This window comes from Ambystoma mexicanum, chromosome 7q (genome assembly GCF_040938575.1).
Source record: "Ambystoma mexicanum isolate Mex_15411 chromosome 7q, UKY_AmexF1_1, whole genome shotgun sequence".
NCBI lineage: Eukaryota > Metazoa > Chordata > Amphibia > Caudata > Ambystomatidae > Ambystoma > Ambystoma mexicanum.
The window spans coordinates 725,489,469-725,503,071 of NC_090941.1; the positions used below are offsets into that span (position 1 = coordinate 725,489,469).

The following is a 13,603-nucleotide window of genomic DNA, read 5'->3' on the forward strand; positions in this document are numbered from 1 at the left end:
GCTTCCCTGCTTTCTGCTTTTTTCTCTTTTCAACCCCTTCCAGGCCTCTGCCTTCAGATTCGCTTGTTTCTGCAGTTTTTCCTGCTTCTTCTCTCCTTTCACCCCCTTTCCAGGCCTCTGCCTTCAGCTTAGCTCCTTTCTGCTTTTTTTCTCTCCTTCACCCCCTTTCCAGGCCTCTGACTCCATTTTCGCCTATTTCTGTTGTGTTTCAGTCTTTTTTCTCCTTTCATTACACGTTCTTTGTTCACCTTTACAGGCCGTCCCTGTACGTAGTTTTCTCTGGTGACCTCTGCTCTGCACTCTTTCCCACCCGCAACCCCTGATTGGGTCCTTCTCATAGGGAGCAGCTTCTTAGCATTGTCCCCTAGGGCAGCTCTGCCAGGGCAGCACTCGGCTAAGGGCCAGAGGCAAAGGGCAGCTCCTGAAGAAGTAGCTCCATACCGTGTTGCCTGCAGCCATCAATCAACAGTGACTGATAAGGTAAGTGTGATGTAGGTATGGGGTACAGCCATTACTGTAATACATTAACTACCCCACCTGTCTCATTACCCAATGGAATACTTTCCAGGCACTGAGCCTAATTTTTGCTTATCAACCCTAGTCAGCATTTACACCATTTGTATAAGGTACCCTTCTGATTCTAGCCTCAATGTGTAAGATTACCATACTTTGCATCAAGCCAATTGGGTTAGTCAGCCACAGTTTACATTTTGGGCAGTTATGGATGGGGCAGAAAAGTGAAGATTAGGTTGCGTCACATTTAGACAGAATATGGAGTATTAGCTTCTTGAGTCACATTTAGACAGAATAGGTAATGTTAGCTTATGTCACAACAAGACAGAATTGTGAATATTAGCGTGCGTCACATCTAGATAGAACTGTGAATATTAGCCGGCGTCACATCCAGAAAGAATTGTGAGTATTAGCTTGAGTCACATCTAGACAAAATTGGTAATATTAGCTTGAGTCACAACACGACAGAATTGTGAATATTAGCATGTGTCACATCTAGACAGAACTGTGAAGATTAGCCAGCTTCACATCCAGACATAATTGTGAATATTAGCTTGTTAGGAAAGATTTCTCTTTACTGCACCTTTCCTTCCATTTTTATGGACCCCCAAAACATTTGCTTTTATTTTTGATCCGGACCTGTACTTTTTTCAGTGCAGTGAAGCCTTAAGCTTCACTACGCTGTCTTTTGCTTATCTGATATAGGGAAATAGACATGTCCTTCAGACTGTCAGTACTGGGAAACATTATTTCCCTTAGTCTTGCGACTTTGTTACTACTTTTAGTAACTTGTTATCACTTGTGGTAACTTTTATCATTGTACCAGGCATCTTACAATGCAGTACAATGTGGTACACTTTTTGTTTTGCCCTAGACTAACACTCAAAGGATTTTTGGTTACTCTAGGGGTGCTAAATGGAAAAGCTGGTGGCTGCAGTGACTTTTTACAATTTTTTGGGTGCTTTTCGTTCTTACTGCGTTTGGCTACTACCTGTGGCTAGTGTCCAAACATGGCCGTGCCACATTGTCTTTCGCTTGTCCTTAGGCCATCTTGTTCTTTAGCCTTCTTCCTGGCCTCCAAGGCCAGGAAAATCCTTATATGAACTTCCAGCGCCCGGGAAAGCAGAGGCTTTTGGCAGGCTACTGGAGGGCTATGTGTGGTTTCTGGCAGGATGTGGGCTGGGACTGTCTGGTCCCAATCTACAAACTGGTTTCAGTGTGTCTGAGTGGTATGCATGAGAATTCCTGCCATTGGTCCTGATTGGACCACTGCTGGGCTATGTGCGGGGTTAGTTCTGCTATTGGCTAGTGTGAGTTTTGGCTCTTACCTGGCTTTTAGGATAAGAAGAGGACCCCTGCACCCACTCTGAGCGGGGGAAGAGATCAGTACATCTCGTTTAGGAAGCCTGACGTACGTGTGTGCAACCACGCTCATTCGTTAACGGTCTAGTCTTCCCCCAAAATGGCCGCCGGGATTTGGGAAGACTTTTAGTAACGGCTAAACTTCAATGTGGGTGCGTTGCAACCGTCTTGCTCTGCAGCCCCTGGGTAAGACGCTAGTTTTCCCTGCTGTTCTTTGCTCTTGTTGTTTACGCTCCAAGACTTTTCCTCCTTTTTTCTCAGTCCGCTGCTTCCTTCCCTCCTGCCGTGGCGCTGGGTCTTTTGCTGCTGCACCGGTCATTCTCTCACTTCACTCCCACAATTGGAACGCTGGAGCCCCACCTCCATTTGCCAGCTTTCCAGTACTCTGTTTTGCCATTCTACTGTTAGAAAGGTTTCCTGTTGCCACTTTTACTACAGCGCTTTGTGCTCCTCCCTCACAGGACTCTATCTGGGGCAGCTTTCCACTGTCACACTCCTGCAATATTCACAGTGCTTTTCCTTTCTTTTGGCTTCTCTGGGATTACAGTGCCAATACTAAATCTAGGTCTCTCAAACTATGGCTGCCATACCTACCAAACTTCTACCTACTAGATGGACACCAGTTGCTGAGCACGCATCTACTAGTACTGTGAAATCCCCCACTGCAGAGGGTTTTTATGCATTAGGCGTTTCCCTCGGATTCTCAGGACACTTCCTGCCGGGTCGCCTCCGTGTCCTACCAGTTGTCATCCGAGGAGGTCACTGTTGCGGCAGGGGGAGCATAGGCCCTACCTCTTCAAAGACGGTCTTCGGGACAGGTCAAAGATCAAGCAAAAGAAGGAAAAGACTAAGACGTCTCGTAAGGATTCTAGCTCATCTGATTCAGTTGAGATATCTGAGAACTTCTTCCATTGACCTGATAAGTCCTGCGAAGAATCTGAGCACAGGGGGTAAGTTACCAAAGTTCTTACCTGCCCCTATAATCCCTTTAAAAGTTTTCCTAACTTTTATAAAACTTTTGCTATACTTTGGCTTTTCCATTGCTTATTTGCGCAAGCCTTCCAAAAGTTGGGGACACTTCTATTAGTTCGAATACACTGTCCTCTAACACTTGGAACTGTTCACTAGAACCCATAGACCCTACCTTCATTTTGTCCAGCATCACAAACTGTGTCGGAACTTTCCTGAACTTTTGGGCATAAGGCCCCAGCCAACCTAGGGAAGGACTTTGGAAGTTAGGGATAATTCTATGTGGACCTGTAGTACATAAAACGAATCTGCATTTTCTTTTACAGGAGTTTGATTTGTGTTATGCCCTACTCTAGTGGCTGTATATATGTAATCTATTATTAGTGTTGTGTAATACTTCCACCTGTTATTAGTAATTTTTCATAGTGATATTTGGCCATAAATGTTAGGGAGAATTCTCTGTTAAGGCTAATTTCCCAAACCTAGTGAGTCCCCCAGCAGCTTTGCTGGATTTTTGGGGTTTATTTTTTTCTCCTGCTAAGAGTGAGACTCTTTTTCTCCCACTCCTAGGCATGATTTGAGAATGTCCTTTGACTGTGAATGTGTTTTATGGGCTATGGGGTCTTTTACTCCATAGGGCTTCATGTGTTTTTGGTATGTGTGTTACACAGCACCCTCAGTGCAGTAACACAGGGGTGTCATAGTGACCCCCAAACATAGACTCCATACCCTGGGACTGACTACTGTCTCCCAGGGCATGTAAAGTCACCATTGGCTTTAATAGTCTCAAATTGTGAACAGAACCAGTACAAACCATCATATTGTGGAAGTACTGGTAGGAGTAATTCGATTGCCCCTGGTTCTGTTTTTCAAGGGGGCACTGTCCAGTCCCCCCTTGTCGAGTTTCTGTCTGGTGGCAATGGATACCACGCGAAATATTCCACTGCAATATTTCTTATGGGATTTTCCCATTGATTTTAAACGCACCACTTTTTGGTGCAATGTTAAAGATACCGCCGGGTTATTTATTTAATATTAATTCCCCGGTTGGGTCTTTTTGCCAGGACTCGGTTTTAAAATGGCGTTTGTGTTCGCCTCTGAAACTCTAACCCAAGTTGAGCCCTTTGTTCCACTTTTTGGCGGGCTTCTGCACAGAAGCCCTCCAAATGGTGCCACTCTGTCTGGGGTCTACAGGATGTGTGGGAGGGGGACTAGGCACCCTGGACTGAGTTGCCTCGGCAACTCAAGTCGCACTCTTGTGTGATTGGCCCAGTGGTGAGCCGCCCGGCTCACCACTTAGCATGTTTTGAGTGACAGCTAGGCTGTTGAATGGGGGTTTTTCTGCATAAAAGCAGGGCTTTGGGGACTGGAACTTCAGAAGTCGCCACAGGACCTAAAAAATCCGAAGAGGGGAGAAGCTGAGCCATATACAACAACGCCACCACCGGTGGAGCCCTGCTGTAAAGAACTCAACACTTCCCCAACGACATAGAAAATCTTCTTCCGGGAGAGTCTTCTTCCCTTTGAGCTGGTGGGACCAACCAGTTCGCCTTTTTCGCCTTCCAGGACGTCTCGTGGTCGAATCGCCCGTGCCAAGCACCCCGGCGACTGGATAGCCACGCTTCACCACTGACCGCGAATAAAAGAGTCATACCTTTTAATCGGGAACTCTGCGGCTGGTTTCATCCCTGGCAGTGCAACGACTTCCAGCTTTCTTCCTCGTCGAGATCATCTCTTCCCTCTGGTCGAAGCCACGACTTGCACCTGCTGCCAGGAACAACTGCCCCGCTGGAACGTTCTCACCATTTAAGGTACTGTGTCCCGCCTGGCCTCCCTTGCAAAGGACTGTCCAAGGTGTCCCGTAAATCCTTGACTTTCCAACTGGGTTGGCCTCCAAACCTTCTAACTTTATCTTTCTGAACTGATCCAACCTCTTGACACTTTCTGCAAAGACTTTGAGTGCATTTCCACTGTGTGATCTTGGGCACATTCAGCCTTGCTTTCTCTAAGAGTGGGCCTGGCCTATGAACTTTGGCTCTACAGTAGACCCTGCCTTTCCTGCCTTGCTGGGGGTTCTTAAAAGTGTTGGTACTGTGTTATTTCCATGCTCTGCCTTTTCTCTCCCTTTTTAACGAATTATTGGAGTGCCATCTAAGGTTACACGCTCACCTCTGTTTTGGTAATAAGTGGTGTCTTAACCTAGACTTGTTGAAGAATTAACAACGGAGCTGTATATACTTATAGGGACTGTGTTTGAACTTGCTTGATATATTAGTGCCGGTGTATTTTCATAAGTGTGTTTTAAATAAATAATTATATACTTTTAATACCAAAGCTTTGGTCAGTGTTTGCTTGTTCTACTGTATTTTTGGCCCTATTGTGCATGCTCTGTATACTGCCTAACTCTTCTTGAGAGAAGTCTGACTGCTCAGCCACAGCTACCAGGTAAATCTGGGTGGTGCAGACTGCTGCCAATTGGGTTTACTGCTTACTCCTGTGGTATTAAACTTTTTGCAGTGGCCCCTAAGGGAACTGCACAGGTTTCTGCCTAACAATAAATAACTATTTTTATACATTCTGTCTAAGTGTAACTTGTGATTCCCATTGTGTGTACTCATTGTGGACTTTTTACAAGCTTGCCACCTCTTGAGACTTAGCCTAGACCTCTCGTCACTGCTACCTTGAACTGGTCCATGACACAATATAGGTTTAGCCTTCTATACATCTGTCCACCAGGCCAGAGTATTGAAAATCAGTCCTAACACAGCTTGCGTCACATCGAGACAGAATGGTGTAGATTAGCATATGTCACTTCTAGATAGAATTGTGAATATTAGCATGCATCACATCTAGATGGATTTGTGAATATCAGCATGCGCCCCATCTAGATAGTGATGCCACTAACCAACCCTACTAATAAAAAAGAAAACACTCACCCCTCTGCGTACACCTCTCAAACTCTGAACTAAACACAACCATACCTCTAAAGCACAACACACCGCACACACTTCACTACAACAAGAAAACAAACCACAGCCTCGCACAACAGCACATGAAGGCTACCAACCGAAAAACACACCTAAGCTCAGCGAACGGTGTAAACCGAACTGAAGCTGCCAACAGCACATCAAAGCTCTCTTGCTGTTTTATTCCACTCAGTCCTACTAACTTACCCTACACTCAGATCCACCAGAGCCCCAGGGGACCACACCGGTGGTGACAGTGCACGGCATAAATCCTTTAGCATAACATAACGGGACAGAAAAGCCATAGCATTTGCCACCTTAAAGGTGGTTGTGGCAGTAGAGGTACATTTTTCAAAAGGGATCAAGCTGCTTGCACTCCTTGTTGGGTGGAACTGAGCAGGGGGAGGATGGATTAGCTGAACGCTTTCGGGCGTCAGCCGACAACACTGAGCCCGTACTGGCTTGCGTCCGCAAAGACTTAGCCACTGAATCAGGATCCTTGGACTACTTTTTAAATTTGTCCTTCTTAGGAGGGGCAGAAAAAGGATTCCTCATAGTCAAGAGACAGTCTTCCCAGATATCCTCAAGGACTGGTATGGCAACCACAGGCGTCTTTGTTTGCTCCCTCTGCTGGTACAATATACCGTCTTTCTTTTGTTCCCCTGGGACGAGATAAAAAATGTAGCCACCCTGAACATGAGGACATGGAAGGAACCAATCTCATCAGTGGGAGAATCCCAGAGCAGAGGATCCTCAGGCTCATCATCCCCTAAACAATTAAACAATATGATCAAACTTGTCGGATGTATTCAAGTGAGTAAACACTCCACCATGAGAGAAGTCATTGTCTCTGTAAGGTTGGTAGCAGGAGCAAGAACAGATGTGTGTGGGCATAGTAAGGGTGTCCAGTAGGAGGCGGAGGAGCAGGCAATGGGCTGGCAGAGTGTTTTCAAACATTTTAAGAAGCAGTGTTTCGGTGATTTCCCGTTAACCACATTAAAAAAAAAAAAGAAAAAAAAAATGAAAATCGCAGATAACTTTTTGGGTGTGCAAACACACACATTTTCTTTTATTGTATCATTGCGTGCTCAACTAGGGTAACGTTTCTCAGAGGAAGATGTTATGAACAAGAGAATAAAGACAAATGTGTTAATCCAGTAATATCTAACATTTCTACAGTTCAAAATTATTGTAGGAAATCATGCAATACTTTTTCGGGGACTCTTTGATTTTGATTTGTGAAAACGCCCTTTCCACATTGTAGAGTCTTCTAATTTTAGCAGACAAAAGGTTAAAATGTGATAAAAGGTTCTGCCCGGGAGCACTCACTTTGGTGGAGAGAAGGATTATTTTCACTGTCAAAAGAAATAAACTCCAAGCAGATAACTGTTTATCAAGTGCTGCTCATTACCAAATGAGAAGAGTCTCTCATTAATTTGCCCACTGAGGCTTGGAGGGTGAGAGCAGGCCAAAACTGTTTGCCGGTTGTGGGAATATCAGGGGATCATATAGCAGAATGTTGCAAAGGCAACTCAGCAGGTTAGGTGATCGGTTGCTGAGATGTTATGTGTTTATACCTTCCTGTAAATCATGTAGCTTATTTCCTATTCCTGCTGCAACATGTGCTGTAAAATGTCTTGTGTCTGTGGATGAGCACGGCTATCTCGCTTCACTCTGTGTGGGAACTTTTGTCCATATAGTGAAAATTAAAAGATGGCACGCAAGACAAAAGAGCATTGGATGTTGAAAAAAGTAATGAACACCAGACAAATAACCTGAGAGAGGAAATGTACCAATACATCTGCTCACCTTTTAAACCCAGCAATCTGTAGTGAAATATTCCCTGGCAAACAAAATCCCAACACGAGACAACTGTTTGTTTTCTTGTAAGCGTCTGCACTGGGAACATGACAACCTGAGTTAAATCGTTTAGCAAAATACTTGAGCAAGCTTGCTAACCTCAGAAAAAAAAACAAGGGGTTACGTCCGCCCGCTGAAAAAAAAGTTACGCTATCCACCCGCATGTATCCTTTACTTGTGCACTTAAAAGCAGATATAATCAGGGAAAAATAACTGCAGCAGTTTCCAGAATTACAACCTCTCTTGCCAACATCCTGGGCAAATATTCATGGCTCACTTGCCCTCTCATAATTTCCTCTCCTCACACTTGTGACTGGCTTTCAACAATACTCTGCTTTATAAAGATAACTTGAAAAGTACACATACCATAGTAAGGTACTTGCACAAATATATACATCGTTACAGAACTGCGTTAGGGAAAAAGTGTACAATTGTGGCATTATCTCCCCTCCCCCAAATTGACTGGGAGACTACAAATACCAGAATACATTACAGCAAAAGGCACAACATGTCCTTTGGGTTTTGAAAAGCTTCTAACAAAATGTAATGCATGAAAGGATTACCTGTTTGTGTTTGACAAATTCAGGGTTCATCTATGATGTGATGAAAATATTACATTCTACCAAAAATAAACACTTTTTGGTGTTAAACCTGAACATCTAAAAATAATGTAGTTAGTTTAAAACTGTTCTGTGTGATATTGGCCTGGAGGACGGGGTAGATTTAGGCAACTAACTTGTGCTTTCAGTAGGACATGCCAATTTGCATTTCTTCAAACTAGAAGGTTACAAAAAGGTTACAAAGGTCTTGTTCCCTTAAATGAGCCATCATTTATAAATCGTTCCAAATTTAAAAACTCTCCTTATAAAAATAAAGCGCTGAGCAGCAATTAAAAATTAAAGGGCATGCAGCTTCTGATGGGCAGCTGGGTGCGGGTACTCTAGAGAGCCGCAGGAGGTTGGGAGGTGACTGTGACCTCACGTGATCCTCGTACATGAAAGCCTCACACGGCTTTCCTTTTAAAGCCAACATGCAGCTGACACTTTTCAGCTCTCCTCCAGACAGATACACATACATAGAGGGTCTATGGCCACAAACAAGAGACACAAAAAAATCCATGTTAAACTTTTTTTTGCAAATACACATTTTTCAGTGGTCAAGGGCTATTTTGAGGAAGTTTAGCCAATTTTAAAATGTGAATCAGCAACCACTAAAATGGCTCAGATTTTGCTACATTTCCTCAAAATAGCTCTGACCACATTGAATAAATTGTTTTTTTTGTACAAAACAATAACTTTGAACGTGCAGTGTTTTTTGGAATAAGGTCAGGGGACAGTAATTGAAGCAATAATGGGAGATAGCAAACAATCATGCATGGGGGGGGGGGGGAGTAGTGCCCCTTTCCTATTGTCTGCCAAGCCCCCTCTCTCCAGCCACCACTTCACCCTCAAACTCCCTCCCATCCTTGCTCACACTAAGGCGCCATTGGGATAGGGGAAACAGTGTTTCTTCAGTTCAAACCTAGGAGTCACTTTTCCTTCCGGGGGTGTTTTTCCAGTATTTATGGGATTTCACTGAAAACAGGAAAGCCTGCCTATGATGCAATTCCGAGACTATAGTGTGGAGAGTGGATAAGATGTCCATAGAAAGGTCATGAGGCTCTGGTTGAGTGTGTGCCTACCTTGGGTATGGCCCACTGGGAGCAGGAATAGCTTGCAGGGGGTGTCAGTGACTGAAACACCAGCTGAAGTAATCGTTAAAACTGTGTAGGTATTGTATTTGTATTTGTAATGCGCCGACAGCCCGCGGGCATCAGGGGGCAGAGAGACGGGACCAAATTCAGGATAGACAGTCAGGGTGCTAGTGGGAGAACTGTTTAGTCAGGAGTTTATTTAAAAAGGTGAGTCTTCAGGTTTTTCCTGAATATTTTGTAGTTCGGTTCTACTCGCATGGTCACTGGGAGGTTGTTCCACTGACGGGCAGCCTGCACCGGAAAGGATTTCCCGGCGCCCATGGCTCGGTTTGCCAATGGTACCAGCAGCTTGCCTAATGCTTGTTGTCAGAAAACAGACCTTCCTGGCCTTCAAAATCTGCTGCACTGACAGATTGCAATATGTCCTCAGGAAGGACCATAGAATGCAGGGCACAGCAGGAGGGCTATATGGAGCCAGTGTAAAAAGCAGACAAGTAAGCGCAGGCCTTGGCAAGGACGAAAGCACAATCTGAATCCACAGACTGGGAAACCCATTTCGGAGCCGTCGACAAAGAAGAATGAACATGTGTCGTGGACGAGGTGGTTGTAGGGGTCAGATATGTGATGGAATATGGTGCACAATGACAGGAGTCGTCAATGAATGGGCATTGATCTGACCGTAGACTGGGTCAACGATAAAAGACTTGACCGGCTTATGCGTCATCAACAGAGTCGTAAATGAAGTCGTCATTGACGGGCCAGCAGGCGGTGTCGATGAGTGCTTCTTTGCCAAAGACGAATGCTGTGTAGAAGACGTAGGCGGGGGCTAATTTAGTAATTTAATTGGCAGATGATGCAGTGACTGATGGTCTTGTGGACGCTGTTGACGACGAAGTGGCATCCCAAGCTTTGGTCATATGTCTCTTTTTAGCTCTTTTCCCACAGGAAGAGTCATCATGGGACCTTGACATTTTGGACAAAGAGGTACACTCCAGTGGTCTGCTCTCCCTGAGAGAAGCATTGTCATGGATAGAGGATAGAGGATAGAGGATAAAGGCTATAGCACCATTGTCTAACCAAGTTAACCAAGTTAACGATGACGGTCTCAAAGGATCTTGTTGGAGAACGACTGGCAGATGGAACAGTTGCCAATCTCGTGGTCAAGATTAAAGACAGTAGAGGCAGCCATTGTGAAGATCCTCCCACATTCAGGTACTTCAAGTGACAGGTAGCAAAGGCCTTGAAACGGCTATTTTTCCTGCTTTCAGCCATAGCTTCTGGGACACAATTCTAAGGCCTAAACAAAAAGGAGCCCAAGGTACCTCCGGAGGGGTCAGGAAGCTGGAACACCACCACCAACCGGTGGGGGGGGGGGAGGTCCTGGCATAATGAAGAGTCAAAGAAACTAGGAAATATCAAAGAAACAATCAACAAATCGGCAAACAGAGATTTTTCTAGCACTCCCAACACTGAACGAGTTGTAAACAATCTGAAGATGGCCTCCGGAGATGGAGCAAAGGGAGACCTCTGAATTGGCTGTGGGGTAATATGACTAAATGCACTAAACCGACAGCAGGTTTACAATTTCAATGTAAACTGCTTTAATGTTACAGGGATTACCAGCCTAACGACAGTGAATATTCAAAGAGCATGTGAATCTACAGATGTGAAACAAGTTCCCCAGAGAGGGTCTGGAAGGTAGTTGGGGAGACATGCAACTTTGCCATTGCTACTCAGTTGTATATATATGGGATATATCACTTGCCGTAATCGTATTTCTGATGCTTGTATCTGCTTAGATTCACATGCTATGCATAGGCCAACATCTAGTGGAAGCTGCTTACAGTTGTTTTTGAAATTCAAAAAGGTACATCGACAGGGCATGTCAGTAATACTATCCCTAGTGTGATGTCCACTGTACCCATGGTCCTTCAAGCGTCGAGGTCCCTCAGATTGTTTTGTTTCTGACATGAGGTAGCATGAAGTGTATCGTGAGTACAGGTGTATCCAAGCAGATAAATATCAGAAAAGCTCAAACATCTATGCACCTTCTCTCAGAGGAGGAAGGGTGGGCACATGCGAATATAAGCAGAAACAAGCATTAGAAATACGATTACAGTGAGTGATGTATCCCTTCTGAGACTTATGGAATCTGCTTAGATCAAATGTTATGCATAGATTAGCGAGCAGTGTTAGGAGAAGGTGGTGGGTTGTTAGAAGGAGCCGCAGGAAACAGATGTTTTAGAACTGCTTGTCCCACCTGTGTATCTGCTTTGGAATGGGTGTCAATGCAGTAGTGCTGAGTGAAAGTGTGTACTGAGCTCCATATAGCTGCTTTGCAAATGGTGTCTAAGGGGACATTTGCAATAAAAGCCAAAGTAGCTCCTGTGCGCCTTGTGGAGTGAGCTCTTGGTGTGAAAGGCAGTGTTTTGTTTGATAATGAATAGCATAGTTGTATGCATCTGACTATCCATCTGGAGATGGCATTCTTGGAAATGCGGTCTCCCTCTCTGCCTGGTGCTACAGGGACAAACAGCTGGTCTGTTTTCCTTAGCAGACTGGTCTTGTTTACGCAGTAAAGGACTACCCTCCTCACATCCAGTGTGTGGAGTTTTACCTCAGCTGAGCTAGTTGGATTCTGAAAGAAGCCTGGTAGCTCAATGGATTGGTTCACGTAGAATTCGGAAATGAATTTAGGAGTGAACCTCAGATGTGCATGTAAAACCAATTTGTCTTTATGGACAATAAAGAAAGAGTCTTGCACTGACAATACTTGCAATTCACTAACCCTTCTTATGGAAGTAATAGCCACTAAGAAGGCAGTTTTGTAATGGGGGCCCCATGAGCTTAGCGAGTACAACATTGAGATCCCAGCCTGGCAGTGGATTAGAAATTTGAGGGTGGAGTCTCTTTACCCCCTCCATGAATGCCTTAATAACTGGAATTTTACACCACAATACCTTATTCTGAGAGGTGGTGTATGCTGATAAAGCCGCCAGGTGGACCTTTATGGAGTTGAATACTAACCCCAAGTCTAACAAGTGGAGCATATAATTTAGAAAGCGGGATGGAGTACATTCAATGTGCTTTATTTGTTTAGACTGTCACAAGATTACAAATCTCCTCCACTTGTCGAAATAACAGTGTCTGGAGTTTGGCTTACGAGCCTTCTGGACGATATCCATACACCTTTGTAGCAGATTAAGGTGACCGAACACTATTACCTCAGGAGCCAAGTTGCGAAGTTCATCCAGTGTGGTTGAGGATGTACCATTATTCCCCTGTGTTGAGTCAATATGTTCGTCTGACACAGGAGTTTGATGGGATCGCACATCGCCATTTTGCGCAGATGTGGATACCATGGCTGTCTTGCCCAAATGAGATCAACTAGGATGAGCGTCATCTGTTCTCTGTGAATCTTGTTCACTACTCTGCTCATTAAGGGAGTTGGGGGAAAAGCGTAAGCAAATTTCCCTGACCAGTTCATCCATAGGGCGTTCTCCTTGGACCCTGGTTGGGGGAACCTGGACGCGAAGTCTGGGCATTGCTTGTTTTCTCCTGTAGCGTACAAGTCTAGCGTGGGATAAGCCCACAGAGAAGATGTGGTCTACACTTCATTCTAGTTGCCACTCGTGTTCCTCTGGTAGGGGATCTCTGCTCAGAGAGTCTGCTAGTGTGTTGAGTACCCCTGGAACCTGTTGGGAGGAGAGGAACCTCCCCCGTCTGAGTGCCATCTCCATATATTCTAGGCCAGATTGGACAGATTTGTAGAATGTTGTCCCCTTGCTTGTTTACACAGAACATTGCAGTGGTGCTGTCTGCTAAGATTTGAACCATCTTCTTCGTCTGATGCGCTTCGAATGCTTGAAGTGCTTTTTTAAAAAAAATTAATACCGTGTGTTTTAGTTTACAAAAAAACTTTTCACACTGTGCATAGGTCCGACATTCAGTGGTCACTGTGGAGTATTGCATTTTGTTTTTCGTAGTCGAAAAGGGGACGTCGACAAGGCGTGTCTGTAACACTATCCCTATAGTGACGTGCGTTGTACCCACAATCCCTCACACGTCGAGGTCCCTCTGTTTGTATTTTTTCTGCCCTGAGGGAGCCTTCTATACGTGAGTGAGTACAGAAAAGAGAGAGAGAGATGTAGAAAGGTGTCTATGTTCCTTCCATCCAAGCGGGGAGGAAGGGTGGGCGCATGTGAATCTAAGCAGATACAACCATCAGAAATGCTTTTAC

The 13,603-nt window shown here is 44.7% G+C and overlaps 1 protein-coding gene across 1 annotated transcript in view; it reads right to left on the reverse strand.

The window, feature by feature from the left end:
• RNF17 (ring finger protein 17) overlaps nucleotides 1–13,603 on the reverse strand; it is a 3,777,565-nt gene that overhangs the window by 1,223,889 nt on the left and 2,540,073 nt on the right. The window lies entirely within an intron of this gene.